The 9,399-nt window shown below is 40.3% G+C and overlaps 1 pseudogene; it reads right to left on the reverse strand.

Moving 5' to 3' along the window:
* Positions 1 to 1,649: 1,649 nt before the first annotated feature.
* On the reverse strand, positions 1,650 to 2,936 carry LOC148546186 (uncharacterized; annotated as a pseudogene).
* Between the last annotated feature and the right edge of the window lie 6,463 nt (positions 2,937 to 9,399).

Raw genomic sequence — 9,399 nt, forward strand, 5'->3', positions numbered from 1 at the left:
ATCAGTTGCTAGCAAGAAAAATCATCCAAGTAGGATATTACTAGCCCACGATGATGACAGACGCCCAGGAGTTCATCAGGAAATGCAAAAAATGCCAGAAAAATGCCAACTTCCACAAAGCACCACCCGAAGAACTCAACCTGATGATGGCCCCCGACCTTTCGCCCAATGGGGAGTCGACCTCTTAGGGCCGTTCCCACCTGGGCCTGGGCAAGTGAAATTCTTGATAGTAGCATAGACTACTACACTAAATGGGTAGAAGCAGAATCACTGGCTAGCATATCTTCAACGAATTGCCAAAAATTCATGTGGAGGCAGGTGGTCACCAGGTTTGGAATCCCAAAAACTGTCATGTCGGACAACGGGACACAATTCACTGACAAGAAATTCAAAGGATTCCTAGCAGGACTGGGAATCAAGCAAAGATTCTCTTCAGTCGAACATCCCTAAACCAATGGCCAGGTGGAGGCAGCCAACAAGGTTATCCTGAAAGGGCTAAAGAAGCGACTTGAGGGAGAAAAGGGATCATAGACAGACGAGCTGGCCTTAGTCCTATGGTCTTACAGGACCACCCTCCAATCATCCACCGAAGAAACTCACTTCCGACTCATATACGGGGTCGACGCAGTCATCCCAGTAGAAGTCGGGGAATCGAGTCCAAGGTTACTCCTCGGAGGAAGAAGTGAAGCACGAAAAAGATCTAGTCGACGAGACAAGGCAAATGGCACATCTAACAGAAACAACAATAAAGCAAAGGATAGCTCTAAGGTACAATGGCAAGGTGCTAAAAACAAGCCCGGGAGAAGGTGACTTGGTCTTACGACGCAATGACATAGGGCTGCCAACCCCAGGAGAAGGCAAGCTAACCCCAAACTGGGAAGGCCCTTACAGGGTAAGAGAGGTCCTCGGCAAAGGAGGCTACAAGTTGGAGAAGTTAGATGGAAGTGAGGTACAGAGAACATGAAACATGGCAAACCTAAAGAGGTTCTACTCATAGGAAGAAGCAACCACACGATCTGACGACCTCACTCCCTCCCACTAATTTCCTTTGCATCCCTTTTAATTGTCTTTCGCTTAATTATGTATTACATCACTTCCTTGTTTAAGAGTTCTATAATGCATATATAATGAATGTCTTTTTGCAAGATTCACGTCAAAACAACAAAACGAAAAAAAAAAATAAATGGTCGACCTAATGGGAACCCGGGACTGATCACCCCGGGAACCAAAGGGACCCAAAGCAAAAAATGACTCCGCGACAAGCAGCAAAAACAGTAAATACCATAAAACGGTAAGCCAAAAGGCCGCGACGGCCCGAAGCAAGCGAAAAACAAATATTGAAAGTAAGGCCACGATGGCCCATGAAAGCAAACAATAAATAGAAAATGGCCTAATATAGATAAAATGCCAAAATGTTTGTTACAACTAAAAGGCGCCTTAAACAGGCCCAGAGGTAAAAACAAATTACACAAAGATACGGCAGGAAGCATAAAAACTGAAGACTTGAAGATATCAACAATCTTCCCACCCTCAACAGTCTTGAGAGCTCCAACTTGGGAAAGATCGAGATCAGGAGCCAGTACGGCCACCTGAAGCTTAATCCCCTCTTCGGTCAGCTTCACGGCCTCCCGGGCCCCCTTTGCAAGCTCCTAGTTCTTCTTCTTCTTCAAAGAAGCCATCTCCTGACGAGCAGCCTCTGCCGAGCTCTCCGCCAACTTCAGCTTTTCCTCTAAATCCTTGACCTTCTTCTCAACAGCAGCAGTCTCGCCACGAGAAGCATTCAGATCTTTCATCAAAGCGAGATCACGATCCAATAGCTTATTGATCTCTTTGGCATCCTCCTCGGCCTTTTTTTCCTGCTCAGACAACTTTGTCTTCAGAGACTCCTCCCGAGACCTCGAATCTGTCACGTCTTTTTGGGAATCTAGAAGCTTCACTTCCATGGCATGATAATTTCCCAAGACAGGCTCTACCTTCTTGGCAATAGCTGCAGCTTGAAGAAGACTGCGGTAGATCGACCTCGCCTGCCTAGAAAGGTCGGCATCATGAAAAAACTCTTCGGTGCCAGGAAGTAACTGGGATATGATGAAGCCCGCAGCATCGAAGTTCTTTTCCATAACCGAGAGTGCCGTCCCGGAGTCCCGCTTCCTCTTCTTAGGGTTGCTAACAACGTTCAAGTCATCATCGCCAAACTCTAGATCCTCCTCCTCAAAGGGGGATCTCCGCCTCCACACCAGGGTTCCCCGAGGTGTTCTCGGAAGGGGCTTCAACCTTATCCGGCTGACCTTGGTCAGCACCATCGACCCGACCACTACCCTCCCCGGTATCTTCCTGATCCCGGCTCGCCGAGGGAGTCACCGAGGAGTCCTCACCACCCTCATCATCACTTTGGATGAGGTTCATCAGGTCAGCCAAAGTTTTCCTCCCACCAGCCATGGAAACTGTAAACAAAAAAAAAAGTGAGGGCATGAGCAATAGAAGAGCAAAACACACAAAATGCAAAGGAATGAAGAACTCACCAACATACGACCGACCGACTTTCTGGTCCCCATAACCGTACAGGGGTTGAGATTTTTCTCGCCAAAAATAGCCAACAAGATGTCGGCGATGTTGCGATCTTCTGGACTCAACCAGTCATAGGAAATTTTTATCAAATAATCAGACCCCGCCCCGAAGCTCCTGTAGGTCGGGATCTGCCATTCCCCCTCGGCAGTAAGCCAGAAGGGCTAATGACCCTCGATTGGCCTGACCTTGAAGAAAGTGGACTTAAAGCCATGGAAGGAGTCCTCAAAAAGGCCAAAAATCCTACGACCTTGTTGTGCCCTGAAGGACATATACCCTTTCTTCGCCTTCCCCTGACGGGAAGGGTTCGTGAGCAGAAAAAGGTAGAGAAAAACGTTTACCGAAGTTGGGAGCTCTAGATATTCACAAACCATCTCGAAGCATCAGATGGCAGCCCAACTGTTCGGGTGAAGTTGTGACGGAGCAACATCACAGTGGTTCAACAAACCCATGACGAAGGGGGAGAAGGGTAAACAAACCCCCAAGGTCGTGAACATGGGTTCATAAACCCACAACCAGTCAACAACTCGTGGGGATGCCAAGTTCTTCTGACAGACACGCTCCCGATTAGCAGGAATGTAAACTTGGTAGAACGCTTCCTCGGGACCACCTCACATAAGAGCCCTGCCTGGCGCAGATCCTGGAGGCCCTCCTTCGTGACCTTGGAAGGGGTGTCCTTCACATCGGAAGAAACCCAAGCGTAATGATCAACAAAGTTGGCTAGCGGTCTGAAGAACTGAAGATTGATGGTTTAGAGGTTGTAGTAAACTCTCGTTGCAAGTATAGTTACTAAACCAAGCAATCAACCTTTCTTACAAACATTTTGGTTATCACAAGTAACAAACCCCTTTTTAAAATTGATAACCGAGTATTTAAACCTCGGGTCGTCTTCTCAAGGAATTGCAGGGAGGTATGTTCTTATTATTGGTTATGAGTTGTAAATTGGGGTTTTGGATCAAGGTAAAAAGTATGTTGAATGACAAGTAAAATAAAATAATAATAACTGTAAAATAAACTCTTGGCAAGGTATAAGAACTGGAAGTTCTATCCTGGTTATCCTTATCAATTGTAATGAGAATTGGATTTTTCTCCCACTTTGTTAACCTCTAACTATGAAGGTAAGTTAAGTGGATGAATTAATTTTTATTCCTCAGATCCTAGTCTTTTCTTGGGAAAAGTTAGAGTTATTGGAACTTAAATTAATTTTTGAAGAATTCCAATTTTCAATCAACAATGAGTTTGATAACTCAAGAGTCACCAATTATTTAACCAAAGCCAAAAGGGAAAATATCTAAATTAAAATAAGCAAAGCAAAATTAAATCTGAAAATACCTCGAATTGCATTCACAAAAGAACTTAAATCTGACATGGATATTCATAAATTAAATTGGGGAAATAAATAAAAAGAACATTGAACCTGGGATTGAGAGTCACTCCTAAAACTAAGAGAAATCCTAAATCCTAATTCTAAGAGAGAGGAGAGAACCTCTCTCTCTAAAAACCACATCTACACCTAAAATTGTGAATTTGAAAGCTTGTCCTCATGAATGGGTGTATTCCCCCACTTTATAGCCTCTAATATGTGTTTTTTGGGCCGAGAACTGGGTCAGAAACAACCCAGAATTTGCTGGTTGCAAAATCTGCCACGCTGGTTTTTTGTCACTGCGACGTGTCCGCATGGAGCACGCGGTCGCGTCACCTAGTGTCAGGGAAACTATGGCATATTATATATCAAATCAAAGCTCCGGACGTTAGCTTTCCAACGCAACTAGAACCGCGTCATTTAGACCTCTATAGCTAAAGTTATAGCTGTTTGAGTGTGAAGAGGTCAGGCTGGACAGCTTAGCAATTTCTCCAACTTCTTGTATTCCTTCCATTTTTGCATGCTTCCTTTCCATCCTCTGAGCCATTCCTGCCCTATAATCTCTGAAATCACTTAACACACATATCAAGGCATCTAATGGTAATAAGAGAGGATTAATCATAGGGAACTTAAGGCCAAAGAAGCATGTTTTCAACCAAAGCACATAATTAGGAAGGCAAATATAAAACCATGCAAATAGTATGAATAAGTGGGTAAAGAGTTGATAAAATCCACTCAATTAAGCACAAGATAAACCATAAAATAGTGGTTTATCAACCTCTCCACACTTAAACATTAGCATGTCCTCATGCTAAGCTCAAGAGAAACTATAAAGAATGAAGAGGAATGGTATGAAATGCAACCTATCTATATGAATGCAACTACATGCAAAATGTTTCTACCTACTTGGTTAAAAGTACATAAGTGCTCCAAGAGAAATATAAATCAGATTTCACTAATTCAAATCATACAATAAAAGCAATTAAACTTGTAAGAAGATAGCTCATGAAAGCAGGGAATATAGAATTTAAGCATTGAACCCTCACTGGTGGTGTATATCACTCTAACTCTTAAGTGTCTAGGGTAATTCACTCTATTCTTCTCTAATCATGCTTTCTAAAACTTTGTTCTTCATCTAACCAATCAAAAAAAATTTAATATACCAATGCAAACATCATGAGGTCTTTTCAAGGTTGTAATGGGGCTAAGGTAAGGGTAAGGGTATATGTATATGGCCAAGTGAGCTTTATAAATTGAATCTTTAATTAACCTAAACTTTCACCTAATATACATATACTCTATATAACTCTAGAATCATGCCCAGCTACCCATAGTCTTCACTTTTGCATTACATACTCATGTATCAATTTTTTTCTTTAATTTTATCACATATGCATTGATCTTTTATTAGCTTAACATTGGGGTAATTTTGTCCCCTTATTTATTTATATTATATATATATATATTTTTTTTCTCTTTTTCTCTTTTTTTATTTTTTTAATTTTTATAGAGACATAAAAACTAAAATAACATATCAATGCATATGGAATTTTTAATTTTCTGTTTTACATGAGTAAGTACCCAAAATTTTCAATATTCAAATAAATTAGAAACATGATACATTCCCTTATTAACCCAAGTTCTCACAATTTCCCCACACTTAGTTGATGCACAATCCCTATCTTAAGCTAACCAAAGATTCAATTGGGATATTTAATTGTTTTTCTACTTAAGGCTAGTGATGTGGTAAAATATAGAACAAATGGGGATTAAAAGGCTCAAAGTGGCTGACAAGGGTGATTTAAAGGGTAGGCTTATTTGGGATAAGTGAGCTAAAATCAAACAATGGCCTCAATCATATGCAAGCATGTAAATACACTAAATAATAGACATATAGACTGAAACAAAGTAAAGATCACAATTATAGAGAAGTAAACACACAAGAATAAAATATTTATGGTTAAATAATGTAACCATGTAAATAAGCTCAAAAAATCTCACAGGTTGTGTGTTCTTTGGCTCAAAAACCATGTTCCAAATACAACTTCAAACAAGTTTTTACATAAATTTTTTTTCAATTTAAATTAGTGAAAATTTTCAAAAATAGAGTCCTAAAAAGAAATTTATTACTTTAACCAAGTAGTAACTAAATGCACAAAATCAAATAAACATGCAATCAAATATGCAAATGCAGCAATTAACAAAGAAATTAAAATATTGGTGTTGATAAGAAAATACTAACCCATGGAGATCGGTATCGACCTCCCCACACTTAAAGATTGCACCGTCCTCGATGCATGCTAAGATGTGTAGGTGGACGGGTTGTTCCAACTGATGCTTTTCTTCAAGGATTGTGCAGATGGACTTGTTTGCCTCCCCATGTAAACGTCTTCCGGTTCTCTTCCTGGTGGCCATCCTGAAAGAAAAAGGGAAGAAAGGTAACCCAATAATAAAGATAAGAAAATAAATAAAGTATGGGTGGGTTAATGCCAAATAATGAGGGTCTCAATTACATGGTAGCTACAACATGCAAGTGAGAAAACAATAGAAGCCATGGCATACCAGTGGTGCAAAATTTGTAACAAAGGAGAAGAAAGTGTGGGTAATGCAAGATAGTATAAGTTCATATCAATGCAAGAGAAGTACAAGTATCATAAAAGATTAGCATTGATTTAAATAATGTTACCCAATCAGAATAAAACAAGTCATAAGCACTAAGATAATACCAGAAAAGATATAACAGTTGAATAAGAACATTTGAACACCAATGGTGAAATAATAAATTTAGAAAAAAATATACAAAATTAAAATGCAATGAATGAAAGTATGCAAATAAATAAAATAAAATAAAAGATAAGAAGAATGAGAAGGGAAAGAAATAAAGTAAGAAAGAAAGAAGAAAGAAGAAAAGATAGAAGAAATTAGGATTGGGGAAGAAAAGATAAGATAATTGGCTGATCTGGATAAGCTGTGTGGCGCAAGCGACGCGGACGCGTGGGGTACGCGGTCGCGCGACTTGCGCTTATACTGATTGACGCGGTCGCGTCGGTCACGCGGTCGCGTGACCCATTTTATGCCACTGGCGCGAGGGCAGCCTCGCACTCGCACAACTCTCTGTTCAAAATTCCATTAGTGCCAAATTTTTGAGTGACTCGATTGCGTGGGGCATGCGATCGCGTGAGTGGGCTTTAGAAGGATATGACGCGGTCGCGTCGGTCATGCGGCTGCGTGGGAAGAATTGTGCGTTCAGCACCAATCCAGCTCCACTCTAGCACAACTTTCGGTCGTGCACCTCTTTTACGTCGAACTCCAGGGCACGCGGTCGCGTGCGTGCTTCTCTTTTTTTTTTATGCAATTATGCAGTATGCTATGCTAATGTAGATGTTATGAATAATTCCAGGTTCAATTAAAATAAAATAAAAACAAACAACATGAAATAAAATTGAAAAAGAAACGATCATACCATGGTGGGTTGTCTCCCACCTAGCACTTTTAGTTAAAGTCCTTAAGTTGGACATTTGGTGAGCTCCCTGTTATGGTGGCTTGTGCTTGAACTCATCCAGGAATCTCTACCAATGTTTGTATCTCCAGTAACCTCCGGGGTCCCAAACTAGGCATGTAAAGCCCTTAAGAAGCCTCAAACAGATTCTTAGGCTCCCGGGGTGACAAATGTCAGAGCAGATTTCAGGATCCCAAATCTTGCTTTTACACCCATTTTTGTTGGGATTTGTATTTTTTCAGTCGGGTGATAAGTAATTTGAATTCTCACTGCAGCTACCAAACAGCTTCCTAAACCCATTCAGTTGAGCTTTACACCAACCTTTGCGTTTAAACTTAAAGCTTCCAACCATGATGAACCTTGCAGGACAATTCTTACCACTGGCCATCTTCCTCTTACTCTTAATGTTACAAAGAGCTCTAAGTTGACCATCCGTCTCCAGTATCCCATATTCAAGTGGAATTAGAAAGCTAAGGGATATGAATTTTACCCACTTGAATGTTGTGAAGGATGATGGCAACTTAGGAGGAGGTATTTTTAATGAAATTGCAAGCTCCACTCCCTTGTGCTCTTCTCTAATAATTACCACCTCTTTGCAAGCTTCTTCAATTTCAACCTCTTCCTCTTGGTAGCTTTCTTCCAATTCAATCTCCTCTTCATTGCTTTCCAAGGGCATGGGAGGTTGTGCTTCTTCTTCTTGAATCTCCATCTCTTGATCAACCTCTTCCAAGTCTTTAACTGTGATATGCCTTGGAGGTTGTACACCCACCTCAGCATCAATTTCAAACGTCTTGGAAGGGGGTTCTATGACTGGACTTTCCCATGGAGGTTCTGCATCTCCTAAGTCTTCAACCACTTCTTCTTCTTCAATAATTCCGGCTTCCTCCACTTGTTCCAGTACAAAGTCATGCTCCGTACTGTTCACTGGAGTTTCTAATGTCTCCTTCATGCTACGTTCTTCATTAGATTGTCCACATGAAGCCATGGGGGTTCCTTGAGTATCCGAACGTCGGGAAGCTAATTGATTTATCGCTTGCTCCAATTGATGAAGGGTTGCCTGAAATCGATCCACTGTTTCCTTGAAACGATCCTTTGTCTCTTGATGCGCTCGGCTGTCATAAATAGGATCATAGTGCTCTTGGATTGATGGATATGGAGATGGTGAATATTGAAGTGGTGGTTCTTGTGAGTAATTGGTTTGAAATTGGGGTGGTTCTATATATGGTTCATATGGCTCATAAGGTGGTTGGTATGGTGGTTGAGGGTTAGGGTCATATGGAGGTGAATGGCGGAAAGGGGCTTGTGAGTTTGGTGGTCCAAAGTTATGTTGAGGAGGGGGTTCATAGGCATATGGTGGTGGTTGTTGATAATTACAAGAGCGCTCACCATAGCCATTGCCTTGATATGCATCACAGAATGGTTGTTGATAGTCCATTGGAGGTGGTTGTTGCCATGAGGGTTGATTAAATCCTTGTGGCTCCTCCCATCTTTGATTGTTCCAACCTTGATGCCTGTTCTCATTGTAATTTCTTCTTCCTGCAACATAATTGTAACCAGACTCATAGCGATGGGGTGAGAACTCATGATAGCAAATAAAAATTTAAAACAAAAATAAAAACAAATTGAAATTAAAAGGTTATTGAAAATTAAATTTTTGAAATTTGAAAATTAAAATTTGAAATCTGAAATTTGAAATTTAAATATTGAATTTTGAAATTTGATTTTTTTGAAATAAGATAAGATAAGATAAAATTTTAAAATAAAAACCAATAACCTCTTAATTTACGAAAAAGCAAAAATAAAAACAAAAATAAAAACAAATAAACAAGTAAAAAGAAAATATTTACAATAACCAATAATAAGGCACACGTTTGCAATTCCCCGGCAACGATGCCATTTTGATGAGAACTGAAGATTGATGGTTTAGAGGTTATAGTAAACTCTCGTTGCAAGTATAGTTACTAAACCAAGCAAT

This window comes from Arachis ipaensis, chromosome B9 (genome assembly GCF_059453495.1).
Source record: "Arachis ipaensis isolate K30076 ecotype BB chromosome B9, ASM5945349v1, whole genome shotgun sequence".
NCBI classification, from domain to species: Eukaryota; Viridiplantae; Streptophyta; class Magnoliopsida; order Fabales; family Fabaceae; genus Arachis; species Arachis ipaensis.